The sequence below is a fragment of the Geotrypetes seraphini genome, chromosome 9, assembly GCF_902459505.1.
Source record: "Geotrypetes seraphini chromosome 9, aGeoSer1.1, whole genome shotgun sequence".
NCBI classification, from domain to species: domain Eukaryota; kingdom Metazoa; phylum Chordata; class Amphibia; order Gymnophiona; family Dermophiidae; genus Geotrypetes; species Geotrypetes seraphini.
In genome coordinates, this window is record NC_047092.1 from 34,823,411 (window position 1) to 34,844,598 (window position 21,188).

The following is a 21,188-nucleotide window of genomic DNA, read 5'->3' on the forward strand; positions in this document are numbered from 1 at the left end:
CAGCAAGCAACGGAACTGTACCCTAGTGAATACTAGTGAATGAAAACCAGGACAGATTAGTTTGACAAATAGTTCCATTTGGGAACTCTACAAAAACATACCAAGGGTGTAGAATAATATAAACAAGGGAGGAAACAAAGATTATGCAGACACATGACTTTTCCAGCCCTTATCAACATTATTCATATTTTCAGTAGGATAAATGCCATGCCTATGATTCTCTGCAAAATTACAGTGCCCTGGACAGGTAGATTCAATCATCTCATGGGTGCTGTTCTGTCTTGAGTTGATTGCACTCAAAATAGACAAATTACTTATCATTCTTCAAATAATTCTAAGTTAAAAAGTGTTTCAAGACATACTTGATGGTTTGAAAGATTGTCCAGCTTCTAAAGACTCTGTAGAAACAAATGCAAATTTAAAAATAATTTTTTACAAATTTTTAGTGGTTTCTAAATTTAACAAAATCATCAAAATGAAATGTCAAAAACATTTATAATCAAGGTCTGTTCTACATAGAACACTGAGATCAGAATTGAGATGGATTGTGTTCAATTCCAGCCATAGTTTACAAAGGCTCTGCCAAATGCAGCGTGTTTTCTTAAAATAAAGTACAGCAATTGCTTAGATACTGTACAGCATGTGCTTGAATATAAGCCTATTCAAGTATAAACCAAGATAGCAGCCCCCCTCCCCCAAGGAGAAAACTGTTAACTCAAATATAAACTGGAGAGTTGATATTAAAGTATAAGGTAAGCCCCAATCAACATCATTGCTATCGTCCCACTTAACCACCCCCCCATGACCACTATCGCTGCTATCCTCCACTTCAACTCCCCCCTCCCCAAGGCCACCAGCACTGCTCTCCTCCCTTCTGCACCCAAGATGCTTGGCACTGCTGTCCACCTCCTCCCCCCCACCCCTCCCCCGACTGACTCTTTACTTACCATATGAATACTGGTGCAGAAGGAGGCTGATGCTGGGCCACTGTGGGGTCTTCCGGCTCCCGCCCTTTTGAGATTCTCACGCTCTGAGAATTGAGAATGAGAATCTTGGAGAGGGTGGGAGCTGGAAGGTCCTAAGCATGTGCAGATGCTCAAGGCCCCGCACCAGCCAAGCGTAGAACATCATTGTCAGCCTTTTCATCACTGGCATGCATATGGTAAGTAAAGTGCCAGTCGGGGGGTGGGGGTGGACAGCAGTACCGATCATTTTGTGTATAGTAAGCAAGAGAGCAGTGCCAGTGGCTGTGGGGAGGGAAGAGTTAGAGTGGCAGATAGCAGCACCAGTGGTACTTGGGGGGAGCGGTTGGAGTGGAGGACTCTAGTGGCTCCTGCGGTCTTTGGGGAGGAGTTGAGTGGGAGGACAGCAGTGACAGTGATCTTCGTGGGGGGAGGGCTCAAATATAAACCGAGATCCCCAGTTTTGGCCAATTTTTGGCGCCAAAAATATCAATTTATGTTTCAGTCCATACGGTATTTGCCTGCATAAGGAGTAAGAGAAGCCAAAAAAGCCTAGCGCGGCTTCATATAAAGGGGGGGGGGGGCAGGTTAGGTCCCATTATTCTTGAATAGTATGTATTTTCAAACAATGCAGTTAACTCAAATGAACACACATTATTGTACATTAACGCAAGTCGACTGGTTAACATGCATTAGTAAATAGACTTCATAATTCACAGAAAACTATGCTTTTATTTGGCCCATTGAGTTAGCATTGAATCATAAGAGATCAAACTTGCTGCTCCATTATTAAAATCAGGCTTATTCCTCTGCCTTGGCTTTATTTTTCATACCTGAAGGCAATTTCTGTATTCCCTATGCTGCAATATGTGAGTCCATCTTTTTACATAACGATTTTGCAGCCTAATGAAACACTCCCCCTGTTCTATAATGTAGCAGAGGAATGCTTTGTTATTCAAAGGCTGCAGTGGTCTGGTCATAGTTTTTCCACTAAGGCCCCCTTTTATCAGGCCACGTTATGGTCTTTTATTGCTAGCCGCTGCCGTAAAAGCTCCGATGCTCGATGATTTTAAACAAAACCCTAATGCAGCCTAATAAAAGAGAGCCTAAATTTGCCTTACATATCATAAGCAGTTTTATTTTAACTTGTATTATTTATTAACATAGGGACCTTTTTGCTAAGCTGTTTTACCACACAGTAGATATTATCCCTTGTATCGAAGTCTAACCACTTCCAGTAGAAACGCAAAATACTACTAGGGTTCATAAGTGCTGTCTTTATTTACGTATTTACTTTATTTATCGGGATTTATTGCCACTTTTATGAAAAGATTCACAATGAGAGAGTACATCAGTTTAACATAAAACTTACAGTTTTGATAGCAGCGTAATAATTGTAAATTGACCAAATATATACATAAATACGGTCAAGTAAACCTGGAAATGGCAAAATGAAACCTAATAAAAGGACTAATATGAAACAGTATCAGAAATGTACACATTCAACAGCACTGCAGAACAACCATAGAACAGTAACATGATAAAGGTCAGTGCAATGCAAATTCCTTCTGGAATTTTCCTTCCCTCTGTGATTTGACTTGAACTCTCTCTCTCTGAAATTTTGAACACTTTTGAAGACTTACCTTTCTGAAAAAGCATATAAAATAAAATTGTGCCCTGACAGTCGTCTGGGGATCCGCAAGCTCTCACAATCTTACTGGATCCAATAATTTATATCTCTTCTTTGACTCCCTTTTTATTTCCTATTAGAATGATGTTCTTTTCTTCCTGATTTTATTTATTGTATCTGTTCACTGACTTATCTTCTGAGGAAAGGCGGTATATATTAAATAAAGCATAAGTCATGATACCATAATAGACAACATGGAAGAAAATACGTCAGCATAATACCAATGAAACACATAATAGGGACACGTTCAAACATTCACATAACAAATATGATGCTAATGCTGTTCCTAAAAAAACAAGGAAACATCTTACTATGTAGTCAAGAGGCCAAGTGCAGATAGATAAGCGGGAAAGGGAATGGAATTTGTATACCACCTTTTTGTGGTTACTCATTTAAAGGAGACTTGCCCAGGGTCACAAGGAGAAGTGCTGGGTGCAGAGGCGGCGGCACTACCACTAGGCCAGATGGGTAATGCAGGGTCAACTGAGGTAACTAGATGGGTGGCTAAGAACATAAGAATTGCCACTGCTGGGTCAGACCAGTGGTCCATTGTGCCCAGCAGTCCGCTCACGCGGCGGCCCCCAGGTCAAAAACCAGTGCTGAAACCAGATTATCTATACAATTAAATTGGATATGAGGGGCTGATCTAAGTTACAGGGTGTATGGCAAGCTAGTCCAGGTATCAGAATGAGTAGACATGCAGTAACCACATATATTAAAGACTTGAAGAGCCAGGCCTTTACCTGCTTCCTGGAGTAATGGTAGTCTTGAGTTTAGCACAGCCCCTCTGTGAGTAAGTTCCAGAGTATACCCTGAGAAAACCCGCTGGAGGGTATCACATCATGCAATCTTTTTGATGAAGGTACTGATAATGAGGTCTTAACAGTGTGTAGAGGACTAACTTATTCTTTAAGTACTCTAGCCCAATGTTTCTCAACTTGGACCTGGAGTACCCCCTTGCCAGTCAGGTTTCCAGAATATCCACATTGAATATTGTGACAGGGAAGCTCCTGTCATGGGTTCAAAGCCTGCTTTAAACCCTGCCACTGAAGCAAATGTGCCTATTCCTAAGCCAAGGAAGCTGCCCATTAACTCTGTTCCAAGTGCTAAGATCATACAGGCAGGGCAGAACAGAATACCTGTTCCAAGTCACTATAATCCCTTTTATAAACCATCTGATAATTATCCTTTAAAGCCTCTGGTCAGGCAATCTGACACAGCAAAGGTTAAGGAAATGGGTGGAGCTGACAGGCAGAACGTGGTAGAGCACCAGTGAAAGTTCCAAAACAGAATAAATCAAGGCCAGCTGAGAACAGAGACAGGCAGAGGCAATCAGGAATCTGGGGGGAAGGACATTCCTCACAGAACAGGGAACTGAAGGCTAGAAGCTCTGTCTTACTGTCTTCTGCTAAGAAACTTCCTGTCCCACAGCATTGCCATGCAGTGGCGTACCAAGGGGGGGGCGGGGGGGGCGGTCCGCCCCGGGTACCAAGCCCTGAGGGGGTGCTCCCGGTCCGGTCCAGTTACCCCCCCCTGCGCCGGGTGTCGCGTCTGGAAACAGCCTGCAGCAAGATCGCGATGCCAGAGATCTTTGCCTGCTTCGACTGTTTCCTCCGCCACGGTCCTGCCCCTCCTCTGATGTCAGAGGAGGGGCGGGACCGCGGCGGAGGAAACAGCCGAAGCAGGCAAAGATCTCTGGCATCGCGCGATCTTGTTGCAGGCTGTTTCCCCAGGGCAGTAGCGTACCAAGGGGGGCGAGGGGGAGGTCCATCCCGGGTGCCGCCTTAGGGGGGGGTACACAGCTGGCCCGGTCCCTATCGCGCTCCTACCCTCCCAGCGAAAGCAGCATCGGCGCCATTATCGAAAAAGGTAATGGCGCCAGGCCTTGGAGCACCAAGGCAGACCGCTTCTCCCCCCTCCCAGCCGAAACCCCGCTGACCATCCTATCTCTCTCCCCCCCCAAGTGAACCTTTCTGACCCTCCCAGCGAAAGCAGCAAACCTCCCTCCAGTAGCGTCGGCTTTATCCTCCCTCTGCCGCATCACTGATGAAGTCATCAGTAACGCGGCAGAGGGAGGAGAAAGCCGCGAAGGAGGTTTGCTGCTCTCGCTGGGAAGGTCGGAAAGGTTCACGGGGGGGGGGGGAGATAGGAGGGTCAGCGGGGGTTCGGCTGGGAGGGGGGAGAAGCGGACTGCCTCGGTGCTCCATTACCTTCTTCGGGCAGCAGCAGCGTTTACAATTCGCTGCTGTTGCCGGCTTCAGGCCTTGTTCTCTGCCGGGTCCTGCCTACTTCCAGTTTTCATGAAGACAGGACCCGACAGAGAGGAAGGCCTGAAGCGGGCAACATCAGTGAATTGTGAATGCTGCTGCTGCCCGATGAAGTTCAGGACATCAGGACATCGGGGAAGGAGCAGGGAGAAATCGGCTGCTGGCTTGGGGGTGAGGGTAGGGAAAGAATCGTGGAAGTGGAGAAATCGGCACGATGGCTTTGTGCAGGCTAGGGGGAGAGAGAAAGAAAGGAAAAAATAAAGAGGGGGGGCCAGGGGGAGAGAGAAAGAAAGGCAGAAAGAAAGAGGGGGACCAAGGGGAGAGAAAGAAAGGCAGAAATAAAGAGGGGGACCAAGGGGAGAGAAAGAAAGGCAGAAATAAAGAGGGGGTCAAGGGGGAGAGAAAGAAAGGCAGAAAGAAAGAGGAGGGCCAGGGGGAGAGAGAAAGAAAGGCAGAAAGAAAGAGGGGGACCAAGGGGAGAGAAAGAAAGGCAGAAATAAAGAGGGGGGTCAAGGGGGAGAGAAAGAAAGGCAGAAAGAAAGAGGGGGGCCAGGAGGAGAGAGAAAGAAAGGCAGAAATAAAGAGGGGAGCCAGGGGGAGAGAGAAAGAAGAAGGATCAGAAGAAGTACCAGAGACTCATGAAATCACCAGACAAAAAAGTAGGAAAAATGATTTTATTTTCAACTTAGTGATCAAAATGTGTCCGTTTTGAAAATTTATATCTGCTGTCTATATTTTGCACTATGGCCCCCTTTTACTAAACCGCAATAGAGTTTTTTAGCGCAGGGAGCCTATGAGTGTCGAGAGCAGCGTGGGGCATTCAGCGCAGCTCCCTACGCTAAAAACCGCTATCGCAGTTTAGTAAAAAGGGAGGGGGAATATTTGTCTATTTTTGTATAGTTGTTACTGAGGTGACATTGCATAAAGTCATCTGCCTTGACCTCTTTGAAAACCCGCGGAATATAAATGATAATTAACATTTTCTCTGCGTACAGCGTGCTTTGTGTTTTTAAAATTTTATTGTTGGTAGATCATTTTGACTTGGCCACAAAGGTAAGAGGGAGGGAGGGAGGGGAACTGCTGAAAGACATCTAATAATCCTTGCAGGCTTGACTGCAGGGAATTATTTTTGTAAAATCATGTTTTGTTATGTGACTGGCATTATCTAGACTTTAATTTCTATGAATGAATAGAATGAAAATGATATAAAATTACTTGCTTGTTTTTATGTGCGTGCGCTGAAGGAAAGTGGAGAGAGAGTGGGCTGAGGATGCTGAAGGGAAATGGGGAAGAGAGTGGGGAGAAGACGCTGATTTATAAATTGACAATTGTACAGAATATTGTTTCTTTTTATACTTTAATATAAACAATTCAAGGCTTGTGTGGATGGAATCAGGTGGTTTGCGGGGATGGGGACCGAGCTTACGGGGATTAGTCCAATAAAATTGTATTTTTTTATATCTCATTATTTGTTTTATTTTTATTTGTTAATTTATAAAGTGGTGATTGTTATGTATCAGTTTTTTCAAATTTACATCTACTGTCTTTATATTTTGCACTGTATTAGAGGACATGTGTTACTGTTTTTTGTGGTGTTGCATTGTATCCAGGGTCTGGTTTCTTGGCGGATCAGTTTAACTTTTGTCTACATATTTCTATTTTTAGTTTGTGATTATTCCATTTTGGGCGAGGGTGTATCTCTCTTCTGTGTGTATGAAAAAGACATAGTTTTCAGTTGGCATTGACTACAGGACCAATTGACTGTGCGGGATCTGGCTTGTTTAGTTTTACAATGTATGTGTTGGTGCTCACTGCAGTGTTTAAGATGCAGCCTTTTCCTAGGTACACTCTTGTGGTGCGATATGTAGATTGGTACTAAAAATCATATTTTTCATATAGATGGGGGGGGTGTCAAAAAATGATGGGCCCTGGGTGCCACATACCCTAAGTACGCCACTGCCTGCAACTACTCCATATGTACTTCTAATGTCATGACAATTTAGACATAATTTATGTTTTGTTATGTTTGGAATAATGGTTACATATATGAGGTTCAATAAAAGAAAATTTTCACTGCCTGTTTCTATTCTGACCATTTATTCCATTTCATGGTTATTGCAAAAAAAAAAAAAAAAAAAAAAAATTTTTTACATGGGGGGGGGTGTGTGTGTCAAAAAATGATGGGCCCCGGGTGCCACATACCCTAGGTACGCCACTGTTGCCATGCTGACAGAACTTTGCTTTCTAAGCAGAGGCTAATTGGAAGGAAAAAAGCTTCATGAGCAGAGCTGGCCAAATGTTGCTCCAGATGATAGCTTGTACCCAGCTTCAGAGAGTGAGGACTCTCTTATGGAAGTAGAGGGATATGTCTCTGAGGGAAATGAAATGGAGTGCAGCCCAGAAGCCTTAGACTATATGTCTGAATGCAGCATGAGTCAGTAAGGTACTGTGTGGGGTAAGGGAATGAAAGATTTTCTATAACAATGGTTTAAAGCTGTTAAAAAAACATTTCTCTCCTTATGTGAAACTGTATAATGAATGAGAGTTTGATGTGTGAATGTGAAGATTGCCTAAAAGCAGAAATTAAACCAGAATCCTTGTATGCAAGTAAAGCATAGTGAGTGGGGGATGGGCTAATGCTAACTAATTTTAGAAGGAGAAATAAAGCCCTGAGTTGATTCAGTGATCTGACATTTTACTTCCTTGATAGTGGGAACTTTTGGGAGGAGAATCTTAGACCATTAAAACAAGGGTGGATGATTCCCAGCCCACTGCCCAGCCATAAGAAGGGTCAGTGTGATATTCATACTTCAGGCAGTCAGGTGGGGAGAACTTCCTGAAGAAACACAGTGAGCTCAATACAATAATTGTGCCAAGCCTAAAAAGAGTAGAGCTAAACTCTTGTATATAAGTTCTTGAAACCAGAATGCTGCCCAGAACTGCGAAGCATGGCAGCAGAACTGTGAGAAAGAAACCCTGTTTAAGAACAAGCTCCGATCCCTTATAGGGAGGAGCGAGGCCAAATCGGCCGAAGCCAGAGCGATAGGATAGGAGGGGGGAGGGGGAAGGGAGGGGCCAAGCAACAGGAAGCAGGGGGGGGGTGGGTTAGGGGATAGGGGTGAGCGGAAGGGAGGTCGCCCTTTCGTTACGGCGATCCCAAAGAGAGAGGCGGCTTCCCTTCCTCTCACCCTCGACTACACTTTTTTTCCCTCACCTTAGGCGCCTCCGGCGCCCGCGGTGAGCGGGTCGCGGCCTCAGCAGCGGCGCCCCTGCGTCCTCTCCGACGGCTGCCCGCCGGCGTGTGGGACCGCCGCCCGCGGGATGCCGGCATTGGGTGTGTCCGCGTCGAGAGTGGGTTCGGCCGCTGCACACGCGGACAGGGAGGAGTCGCCGGCCCGGATCTGTCTGTGCCTTCCCGATGCCGCCGCTGACCCGAGTGCACGTCCCGTATCTGGTCACTTCCACCTGCGTGGCTGTCGTCGGCGCGTCGGCCTCCCACTCCCCGAGCGGCCAGAGAGTCCGGGCACGGGACGCCGGTCGACTCCTAGCGCGGGAGGTGGGTGGCCGGGTTTGAGCCACACTGCACTCGGCCACTTGGATAGGTTCTGTGCCGGGCCGCGTGCGCCGTGCTCGAGTCCCGCCTTCCAAAAATTTTTTTTTCTTCTTTCTCGCTGTCCACTTTGGTAATAATGTTTGAAACTCGAACAGGACCTATGCCCTCGTGTTCCGCTCGGCCGCTGGGGGGAGGTTGCCAGTCCTGTTGGGGGGGGGGCCGCTGCCCTCTCGGAGAGGTTGACGCCCCTCCCCCACATGGCCCGACATGACTGTGGGGGCTGTGTGTAGGCCCTTGTCCTCCCTATGGATCCAGCATGGAGCTTCTGCGGCTCTGCAGAGGCCCGACAGAGTGAGAGTTGACCACCCACGTGGCCCCTCTCTGCTTGAGCCTGCCTGGGGTGTTCCCAATGGGTATTAAAAAAAAAAAATAAAAAAAATAAATAAATAAATAAATAAATAAAAATAAATAAATAAATTTCCTTAATTTATATAACATTACATGCTATTTGCCAATTATATGCTATTTTATTATATGCTTTTAAATTCTATGCGATTACGCAATTATAGGCTATCCACGGCTATTATATGCTTTGATTAAATGCTATACTATTATATGCTATTATATGCTATTTGATTAACTGCTATACTATTACGCAATTATAGGCTATCCACGGTTATTATATTCTATTTAATTACATGCTACGCTATTACGCAATTATATGCTATCCACGGCTATATGCCTTTTGATTAAATGCTATACTATTATATGCTATTACGCAATTATATACTATCCACGGCTATTATATGCTATTTTATTACATGCTATACTATTACGCAATTATATGCTATCCACGGTTATTATATTCTATTTAATTACATGCTATGCCATTACGCAATTATATGCTATCCACGACATGCCTTTTGATTAAATGCTATACCATTATATGCTATTAAATGCTATGCTATTACGCAATTAGATACTATCTACGGCTATTATATGCTATTAGATTAAATGCTATACTATTAGGCATTTATATGCTATCTACGGCTATTATATGCTATTTCATTAAATGCTATTAGATACTCTTAGGCAATGCTCTTAGGCAATTATATTATATCCTAGGTCAGGCTATTTATGCTATTTCAGGCTATTATATGCGTTTTAAGGCCCTGCTAATAAGGCTATTATCTGCTATTTAAAGGCTATGCTATCTAGGCTATTATTTGCTATTAAAACACTCATAGGCTATTTAAAGGCTCTTATATGCTATTTAAAGGCTCTTATATGCTATTTAAAGGCTCTTATATGCTATTTATGGTTATTATATGCTAGTTAAGGCTATTATATGCGATTTAAAGGATCTTATATGCTATTTAAGGCTATTGGCTGCCATTATATGCTTATTAGATCCCATCATATGCGATACCTACAACTTAGCTGCACTGCGCTCTTTCTCCAGCTGGAGTTTCATTTTATTCATGATCCCAGAAGGATTGCCTTACTAATACTAGGGCCTGTCTCGGGTTACAATACACGTAGGACGTTACTGACAGTATTTATTCTTTTAGTACTTATTATAGCCATGCCTGCTCAACGTAAGCCAAGATCAAAAACAGCTGTGCTGCAAAGCCCATGGCTAGGAGTCAAAGAAAAAAGAGGACCACATACGCTACAACATCAGCGGTGTCTTTACAATATCTTGCCATTACACGCTTTCTATGCTAGGCTATTAAGGCTGCTATATGCGATGCTATTTCATATTATATGCTATGGAATGCTATGGAGATGCTTTATATGCTCCAGCAGGAGTCTTATGCGTTATATGCCATACCTTTAACTTTGCATCACAGCGATCTCCAGCAGGAGTCTTATGCGTGATATGCCATACCTTTAACTTTGCATCACAGCGATCTCTCCAGCAGGAGTCTTATGCGTCATATGCCATACCTTTAACTTTGCATCACAGCGACCTCTCCAGCAGGAGTCTTATGCGTTATATGCCATACCGTTAACTTTGCATCACAGCGATCTCTCCAGCAGGAGTCTTATGCGTTATACGCCATACCTTTAACTTTGCACCACAGCGATCTCTCCAGCAGGAGTATTATGCGTTATACGCCATACCTTTAACTTTGCACCACAGCGATCTCTCCAGCAGGAGTATTATCAGGCAGTCAGGTGGGGAGAACTTCCTGAAGAAACACAGTGAGCTCAATACAATAATTGTGCCAAGCCTAAAAAGAGTAGAGCTAAACTCTTGTATATAAGTTCTTGAAACCAGAATGCTGCCCAGAACTGCGAAGCATGGCAGCAGAACTGTGAGAAAGAAACCCTGTTTAAAAGGGAATTGGTTTTTGTTGGGGTTTTTTTTTCCCTCTTTCCTGATTGATTCAAGAAGTTGCTGTAAAAGAGGACTTTATTTGTGATAAATCTTTTCCAAGTCTTATCAGCCGGTGTGGCTGTATTAGAACCAGTGCAAACTGAACTGGATAATAAAACTTGGAACTAGCAATTATTGGTGGAAGGTGTTTTGTGTTTTTTTTTTTTTCTATGCTGTGCTTATTCCAGAGTGGTCCTTCAAAGAGTGCTAATACTTGCGCCTGGAGCGGGAGCCAGATTGCCAGCGCTAGGCTTATCCCTGGCCCCGTCACAATATGCAATATACTTGATTTGCATACACTGCCTCCATTATATGCAAATTTCTTTCATGCATATTCATTGTGGATATCTTGAAAACCTGACTGGCAAGGGGGTACTCCAGGAATGAGTTGAGAAACACTGCTCTAATCCATTTTGGGTGAATATAATCCAGGGTCTGTCTGCAGGTCCCGGTTCTGACGCTGCACTCCAGGTCTCCCTCTCCATACATGTGTTGGAGTAACTTTTTTAAAATTCCTGCTTCCTGATGTGAACATAGAACCCGATAGCCACCCCTCACCCTTGAGAGTGATCCCTTGCACGGCTCCCTCCAAGGCATGCAATTCCCCCAACCCCCTCAAGGGTTTCTGATTCCACAATTTAACTCTCACCCGAAAGCATCTGATTCCCTCCCACAAAATTCTAATTATCAAAAAAAAAAAAGCAAGCATTTTAACCTACAATAAAGTATTTTATTTTAAATATGATTGTTGTTCACTAAAATAAAACAATACAGAAAACATAAAATATATCAACAACATATTTAATTTTACCTGTTGTAGTTGTAGGTAACATTGTAGTTGATGCTTTAAAAAATTAAGAGAGATTCAGTTATAGAAAACCCTCTGCTTATTTTATTTATTCAATGTCAGATCCCTGGAATGTATGTTGAGAAAGAGGATGTAGTAGCAGCAGTGAGAGGTCTGCGACAGGGATAGAGGGTTTTGCATAGAATGTGGTGGAAGTAGCAGTAGGGAGGGAGACGTCAGGTAAGCGGTGTGAGAAAGTAGAGAGGAGAGAAAAGCAGTTTCAGGCTGTATTCAAAAATCCATAACCCATATATGGAGGTGAGACGTAATGGCAGCAGCAAGAAGGAAGCTATTTAAGAAGGATGAGATCAGTGTTGGAAACAAGGAGAAGGCTATATAAGGAGGATGGGGGTCAATGGGGCAGAGAGGAGAAGGCTGTTTAAAGAGGATCAGTCCAGCAGTGGGAGCAAATATTTTTCAAAGAAAGAAAACAGTTACCTTGTGGAATAAGTTCTCCATTTTCACAAACACTGTTAAGAGAGTACAAAAAGGAAGATCGTTTACAAGCCAGAAGGATTCCACACGTTTCTGTATTTCACATAGACCAAAAAACAAACCAATAAAAACTGTGCAATCTGATCTACATGGCATAAAGAATCACTTTGGAATTATTTCAGCTTACTTACTGTTCTATATTTATCCTCAATTTTCAAATATCAAGAAGCCTCGTGCAAACTTTAAGCCAATTACTAAATTGTACTATTGCTAACGGAGGCTTTAATTAGGCACGTGTTACATTTAGAGGTGTAGTTATCAACGTGGGCTAGCATTAAGACCTGTTTTTAGCACTGTTAATAACTGGGGTTAATGGTAAAATAACAGTTCCTAATAGTAGCCCTCAATTAGAGCCTTATTTTCAATGCTCTGTTATCAAGTGATTGCAGGTTAAGTTGGCACAAGTAATACAAGCAGTGGCACATGTTGAGCAACAAATAGAGCACTTCCTCCTGAAGAAGCCAGCACTGAGTGAAACGGGTTGGGTCTCCGTTGGGCAAAAAGACAAGTGCTCAGTTCTTCAACTTACCCCCTCTTTTTTTTTTTTTTTTAAGTTCAAAATAGTTTTATTAGTTTTAGGTTCAAAACAGTAATACAAAAATACAAACAGTATGATGTGTAAAGTATGTATAAAGTATTTCGGGGTACAAAGCACCAACAAGTGCTTGATAAATATTATTGCGCGCTAAACGCTTAGTGCACCTTTGTAAAAGGAGCCCTTAGAATTTTGATGTGTGCTACATGGTTATAAAAAGAGAAATTGTTACATATTGATATACACCTGCTGTTGTTCATCTTCCTTTAATAGGATTATGGAAGGAAATTATTATAATGTTAAAAAATTATAATTTCTAAAAAATCACAGAAAATATATATTGAAAATTTCACAAAAAATGTATTTAAGGGTTTTTGTAAAAACCAAATTAGTGTGTGCTAAATACTAAGACATGCATTATATTCCTATGGGCATCATAGCATTTAGCACATGCTAGTTTTTAGTGAGCGCTAAATCTATTAGCGCTCCTTAATTAAAAAAAACCCCTTATTTAAGCTATAAAAATTATACACACAGAGGTTTTTTGACCAGTGATATTACCCCAAAGCCATAAACACAAGATGTCTTTCAAATAACTCGACATCTGGGTGATTTTGAGGTCTTTTTCCTCTGTTTAGAGAAAAAACTACATCTCTCCAGCATTGAATCGTTCATACATTCCTGGTCCCTAACAGTTAATGCAAGCACCACTTAACAATTCACACAGCACTTTTGCAGTACTATGCATTCATTTCTACCTCAGAGTGAAGAAAAGGCAGAGGGTAGAGGCAGATAATACAGAGAGTAGACACCATCTGAATAGGTACAGCTAACTGCATTACTTTGGGGTCCTTTTATTAGGTTGCAGTATAAAGTGACCTTAATACGTTCTTGTGTGAGTTTTTCTTGCACACCAAGGCTATTTTTATTGCAGCAGTAAAATGGCCAATTTTTCATTTCTCCTATTAATGGCCATGCACTATTAGCACACGGCCGCTAAAAAATATTGACATGTGAGCAGTTACCAGCACCTATTATGCAGGCTTGCGTGCCAATCCTGAGCTAATCGTTGTGTAATACAGCAATGTGGCTGGGCTAACTGATTAGGGCAAAAATGCCCACTCTCCACCAAGCAAACCCCCTTTCACGATAAAATAAACAATATTTTTCAGCATTCAGTTTACCAACGTACATCGGGGCATCGCTGCAGGGCGTCTGAGCGGAGACCTGCATTGAACTCATTTAAGCTGTGGTAAGCAGGTTCTAGTGCTTACTTCATCCTAGTAACATTTATAACATTTGCTCAGAGTAAACTAAATGGAAAATTACCCATCAGTTAGTGCAGAGGTTTTACAGATATTGTGTGTTAATTCTGACAATTAGTGCATGGTATCTGCAAATTATCACACTTTTATATATAAGGCACTTACCACAAAATTCTCTATAATGTGCCTAAAGTTGTACACGTTTGTCGGTGAGTGTAGGCAATGTAGATGCTCAAATTAATTGATTAATTGGCTTGATCAGTGTTGATAATTGGCAATTATCAACTCATAACTGACATAACTGAAAGACGCCTAACTTGGTAGGCCCATAGCACAAAGTGGTATGCACTTTGTCCTATGCGTGTAGTTAAAAGTAGGCGTGGTTAGAAGTGGATCATTGGTGTGTCTTCGAGTTACGTACATGCTTTTGACTTATGTACCGATGTGCACACAACTTAGGTGCAGGCATTTAGGCCAAAAAAAAAAACCTCGGCATAAATAGAGTACATCTAAAAGTTGGGACACCTATACAGTGTGCATAGCTTTTATAGAATTGCACTTACGAGGGGCAGTAGAAAAGTTCCCAGCCCAACCAACAAAACTGGGGCAGTCTCCATTGAGGGCTATACACTTAGGGCTCCTTTTACTAAGCTGCGCTACCGTTTTTAGCGCACGCATAAGATTAGCGTGCGCTAGCTGAAAAATTACTGCCTGCTTAAAAGGAGGCGGTAGCGGCTAGCACATGCTAAAACCGTTAGCGCACCTTTGTAAAAGGAGCCCTTAGTCCAGTAATTTTCCACTACAAAATCTTGACAATTGTACATCTATAATAATAAAATGCTAAGCACACATACACACTCTTACTGCATGTTCCCTGATCCCTTATCTGTAGGTCCGTGGTTGGCAGGAGTGTGCATGCGCGATACCAGGACTCCTCCTCCTGAGCCCCAGACACGCTGACCACCTTCGGTCTCGCAGGCCGCCGCAGCTTGAGGCGGCTGTGGTGGAGGGCAGACGCGAACAGAGGTAAGGGGTGCTGCTGGACAGGGGAAGAGGTGCTGATGGACGGGGGGGGGGCATTAAAAGGAAGGGAGGCCTACTGCTGGACAGGGGGAGCAGGAAAGAGATGTTGCTGGACAGGGGAAGAGGTGATGATGGACAGGGGGGAAGAAAAAAGAAGGGAGGCCTACTGCTGGACAGGGGGAGCAGGAAAGAGGTGCTGCTGGACAGGGGGGAGATAAAACAAAGGGAGAAGGGCTGCTGCTGGATAAGGGGAGCAGTGAAAGGGTGATGGTGGACATAGGGGAGGTAAAAGGAAGGGAGAATGGACAGGGGGAGCAGGCAAGGGATGGTGGTGGACAGCCGAGGAAAAAGAAAGACAGAAGGAAAGAAAGACAGAAATACAGAAAGCGGCTAAGGAGAGAGAGAAAAAGAAATAAAGATAGACACACACACATATATTCTAGCCCCCGTTAATGTAACGGGCTATAAGACTAGTTAGGTAATATATGGGGGTAACACCTTGGTACTAGAGAATGACTTGGGGACAAATTTTCCCCGTCCCCATGGGAACTCATTTTCCCGTCCCATCCCAGTGCGTTCTTTTCCTTTCCCTGCCTCATTCCTACAAGTTCTGTCCTCATCTGCACAAGCCTCAAACACTTTAAAATCATAAGTCTCTGAGGCTTGTGCAGTTAAGACAAAGCTTACAGGAATGGGACAGGGAGAGCGACAAAACTTGCGGGGAAGAGTTGGGGAAATTGAGTTCCTGTGGGGATGGGGGACAAATAGATCCCCGTGTCATTCTCTACTTTGCCCTGAATCACAGCATCAAGGACTCCCGCAGAATCCAACTCTTCGCCTACCCCTCCCTTAAACTTTGCCACTCTAAAAAATTCCTCGACAAAACCCTCGCCTTCCAAGCCACTAAGCTAAACCCATGGTTATCCCAAATGGCCCTCAAGGCCCCCAACTACCTCGGCTTTAGAAAACTACTCAAAACCCGCCTCTTCCAAGACCAGGATCCCAACGCCCCTTCTATCTAACAACCCCTCTCCCCTCTACATCCTTCCCTCACCCCCCCTGGCAACTTTGATCAATTTGTTATTGAACCGCTTGTAACCCCGCTCAACTAATGTAAACCACTTGTAACCTTGTTTAATTGATGTGAACCGCCTAGAACTCTTCCGGGTATGGCGGTATACAAAAATAAAGTTATTATTATTATTATTATTACTTGGTACCTAAAACAGATGTTGAAACAGTATATACCTCCCAGAAACTTGAGGTCACAAGTCAAGACGAGGTTATCGATTGAAGCGCTCTCTTATTTCTATGAGATTGTGCAGAGAGAAAGTGTCATTTAGAAAGCAGTTGAAAATGTATTTATTCGTTAAAGCTTTTTATTAGTCCTTTTGGACATGAGAGGGGTCTGCAAAGTGATGGACTGAACACCAAGATATGGCACCTAAATAATGGGGTACCTTACAGGGCACTGCTGTGAACTTCACAAAAAGGGTGCCATGTCTTCTTCCCACTACAGCTCCCTTATAGGGCATGGTGAGCCCACCAAACTACCTCCAGAATTCTCTAGATCCATTTATCTACCACCCTAATAGCCCTTATGGCTGCAGGAGCCACTTATATGCCAGTACAAAAGGGTTTTGGGGGTGTAAAGGGGAGTGTACATTTTTCAGTATCAATGCAGGGATTACAGGGGCTTATGGGCATGGGGACTCATCTCCATGGGTCCCTAACCAATCCCCAAGACGGCTTAAGACGCCTCTGTGCAGGACGACTAGGCTTTCCTAAGCCAGGCTGCCAGGTGATGATGGTATGGAGGCTGAATTTTAAAGGTGTGATTAATATTTTTAAGGGGTTGGGGAGGGGTCGGTGATCACTGGGGTAGTGTGTTGGGGTCTGTATTATGTGTTTGCAGTGCTTATCTGGTGACGTTAGGTGGGTTTTTGTGACTTAGACCATGTTTTAAATGGTCTGTCACAACGTTCAAGTTCCGTCGATCCTGTGCTGTATAACTTTCAGTTATACATGTGGTACGATTAAGTCTAAGCCTGCCCACGTCCCACCCAAATCCCGCCCTTGACACTCCTCCTGACATGCCCCGTTTAGCTATGGTCATTCAGCGGCACTATGAAGGCCTAGGTAGTTCGTAAACATGTCCAAAACCTGTTTTGATTATCGGCGCTTGGACGTCTTTCATTTATGACCGTCCAAGTGCCGACTTAGGCCAGTTTTTGGACATTTTTCTCTTTCAATTATGGACCCCTAGTCATTTATGCCCTAAATATTCACACTTATTTAGGATGCCTAAGATCTTTCTTTCAGTCTATTTTTTTCCCAAACATTTTTAGGGTCATATTTTGACAGGCAATCCCTACCATTCTCTTGTACATGATAGTTTCTACCTATCTTTTCTGAGTTTAAATAATCTAAAAGAAGATTAAGAATAGCTCTAGAGAGAAATGTTAAACAAATTAATATTAAAGATTAAGATAGACTATGTAAGAATCCTGTGTTGTAACTTTCTTTTTATTTAAATATATTTTCCTCATCTGATAATTGGCTTTTTTCAGTAGGTGGAATGTTTCAATCCTCTTTTCTGTATGGAAGGGGAAAAAAATCCTTAGATATAGATACTGTACCTGGTTTTCTGTTTTGATCCTCATCTGTTGATATAAAACATAAACACTTAAAATTCCTGGTGAAAATTCATTAAGCCCTCTTCTCCTAAGCTTTAATGGTGCATCATTTTATATTAGCAATTGCTGTTTTAAATCTATATTCTCTTCTGACTTAGTATGTTTTATAATTGTTCCACAGCATGTATTTCTAATACTGTTTCATGTTAGTCCTTTACCTACATTTCGATTCACCATTTCCAAGTTTACTTCATTGATTGTACTTATGCTTATATTTGGTCATTTCATTATTGTTATTCTGTTAACAAAATTGTAAGTTTATGTATTTATGTTAAACCTTACCTGCTGTATACTACCTTGGATGACTCTCTTCATAATGGCAGTTAATAAATCCCAAGACACTAAAAAGACTATGAAGAAACAGAACAGCAGGGGCAAACTATGGCCCACTCTTTCATCCTTAAATGTATGTTGTCAAATAAAAATAATTATTGACCAATTGTCCCATAGTTCTTTGGCTATCCCCCTTTTACTAAGGTGTGCTAACTGATTAGTGTGCTCTAATCGAATTAGCACATGCTAAACGCATCCTTAGACTAACATGCACGCGTTAGCGTTTAGCACGTGCTAAACCAATTAGCGTGCGCTAATCGGTTAGTGCACCTAAGTATAAGAGAACCTATATCTCTTGATATCATCATTGTCATGGGACTTTGATGATGACATCAACAGTGGCATCCATGATGCTATGATGTGCTTATTTCCTCGCACAATAGGAGAAGGAAGATGCAGCTGTGGACTTGAAGGTAATATGGCAATGAAGAGTACTAGGGTCTAGCTGGGGAGCAAAAAGAAGTCAGCATTCTTTTTTATATTATACTCCTAGGCTATACAATACAATGGCTACAATTTTGTAGGATATCACAAATATCCTTTCATGTTCTTCCATGCTATCTATTATATTCTTGTATGCTGTGTATTGTGGTATTGTTTGTGTTGTACTGACATTTTTCATATTTCTATTATATGACTGTTCTACAATGCTGTTAAAATCTGTATATTTCTGATACTGTTTCATATTAATCCTATTATTAGGTTTCAAATTATTATTTTCAAGTTTCAAGTTCATTGGTTGTAGTTATGCTTATATTTAGTCATTTTACTATTTTTATGCTGTTAACAAAATTGTAACCTTACCTGCTGTACACTGCCCTGGGCAAATCGCTTCATAAAATATAACTTTTTTTCAGTGTATACTTTGGGCCTAATATTCAAAGGGTTTATGAATTTTGAAAGTTATGCTCCTAAATTGGCCTTTTTTAATATTTATTAGGGCTGAGTGCTTAGATATACGCTTAAAATTTCACAAAACGCCTAGTAGGGGAGGAAATAAAGTTGGTACTTTACCACTGATTTTCATCATTAGACTCAAAAATTAGTCTCGTAAATGGATAGCAGGCCTAAATGCAGAAGTGTAAATTTTAACTCCAAATTTAAGATGACATTTTTTTTTGTTTTTTTTTTTAGCTGAAAAGCTCCTAAATTCGGCTGATAATAGAGCATCAGTTTCGAAGCTTGATTAGGGGCCCTTTTCCTAAAGTGCAATAAATAGTTAATGTGCAGTAAATTGCACAGTAATAGCAAGGGCACAGCCATGTTAAGGGGTTTTGTGATATATTACAGCAGTACAGTTAAGTGCTTTTCTTGATAGGGGACTTGGCATGGGTAGAGAATAGGTATGGAAGTCTAAGCCAGCTAAATAGGAGCCACCGAGAGCTCCTGCATTAACTACACCCAAGTACCATGCACTAATTTACACTTTAATACAGGTTCAGAATAAGAAAATACCTTTTCAGCCCCCAATGGTTTCTGTGAAAAATTTGCAGCTACCGTAGCCTACATTCTTTCATTAAGCCATGGTAATTACAAATTTTACTATGGTTTAGTAAACGGGCCCTTTAGGAGCTTAAATTTAGGGCCTCTGCTTTTTTGAATATCAGGCTCTACATTTTCTTAGTTTTTACTTATGAATATATTTTCAAAATTAAAATTAAAAATATATGTTTTTATTATATAGGCCTAGAAGTATAAGTTGTCTTCCTGACTGGTGTCTAGAGGAACGAGGACCCCCATAAACACACTTCTCAATTGGGAATCTGCAGAGGATAACCCAACCCCTGGGCCAGGCAAGATCTACAAACAAGTTGACCCACCCCTAAATTAGAACATGCCCCAAAGCTGATGGCTGAAAGAAGGGTGTCTGAGGATCCCATTTTGGTACTTATTTTCTGTAAAGTTGAATTACTGAAATCCTAGTGATAAATATGATTTTATTATTGACCTTGACAAACGAATACTAAAACTTAAGATACGAGGAGCTGCTGAAAAGTTCTCAGCCCAATAAACAAAGTTGGGGCAGTCTCCATCGACGGCTATACACTTACCCCCTCTTTTATTCAAGTGCACTAGCCGACTTAGCGCACGCTAATCAATTTAGTACACACTAACAATTAGCACGTGCTAAATGTTAACGTGCCCATTATATTCTTTGGACACATTAGCATTTAGTGTGCGATAATCGTTAGCATGCACTAAATCAATTAGTGCGCCGTAGTAAAGGACCCCTTAGTCCAGTGATTTTCCACTTTTTTCATTCCATATGTTTTCCGATGGAATGATAAAAATGGAAAATCACTGGCCTAAGGGCCTCTTCTATTAAACTGCTCTAGCAGTTTCTAGTGCGGGGAGCCATGCTGAATCACCTGCGCTACTCCTGACGCTCATAGATTTCCTATGAGAATCAGGGGCAGCGTAGGCCATTCAGCGCAGCTCTCTGCGCTAAAAACTGCTAGTGCAGTTTAATAGAAGAGAGGGTAAGTGTAGAGCCCTCAATGGAATCTGCCCCAACTTTGTTGGCTGGGCTGAGAACTTATCAGTGGCCCCTCGTACACTATCTGATTTATCAATGGTACCTGCAACAAGAAAAAAGTAGAAGTTGTAAAATATTTGTCTCAGAAACACCATTTTATTTCAGTATGTTTTGCTTTTCTGATAATCTGACTTTCCTGTAGAAGGAATATATTGCAGTCTTTTTTGCTTTCTGGAAAGGGGAAAGATCTTTACTTAGAGATACTGTACCTGATGCATTGTTGCTATCGTTACCTGTTGATATAAAGCACAAACATTGTTAGCATATTGGATGAAAGCCCTTGTGTGGCTGATAGGAAGATAACATGAGCTTCTGATCAGTAAAACATTCATGTGTTAAGCATCAGAGCCTGCAGTAGTGGACAGTGTTGTGAGTTAATGTACTGTGTTGAAAGGCCTTGATTCACTAACGTGCACTGCTAAGCTTGTGCAAAATTATGTGTCAGTAGGTATTATTTACCCACAGGTCCCATTTTATCCAACAGGACCTATTTACTATCTGTGTTAATAGCATTAGTGCACACTAAGGGCTCCTTTTACGAAGGCGCGGTAGCAGTTTAATGCACGTAATACCACGCGCTAAACCGCCGGCCGCGCTGGCCCC

General features: G+C 42.3%; 1 long non-coding RNA gene across 1 annotated transcript in view; it reads right to left on the reverse strand.

Annotated features, from left to right (window-relative positions):
- The window catches only part of LOC117366558, a 43,468-nt gene extending 22,644 nt beyond the window's left edge, over positions 1-20,824 (reverse strand). The window contains exons 1-2 of the long non-coding RNA XR_004540612.1: positions 20,795-20,824; positions 363-398 (exon numbers count right to left, since the gene is read on the reverse strand). This is a non-coding gene — a long non-coding RNA (uncharacterized LOC117366558). The remainder of the gene's footprint in view (positions 1-362; positions 399-20,794) is intronic.
- Between the last annotated feature and the right edge of the window lie 364 nt (positions 20,825-21,188).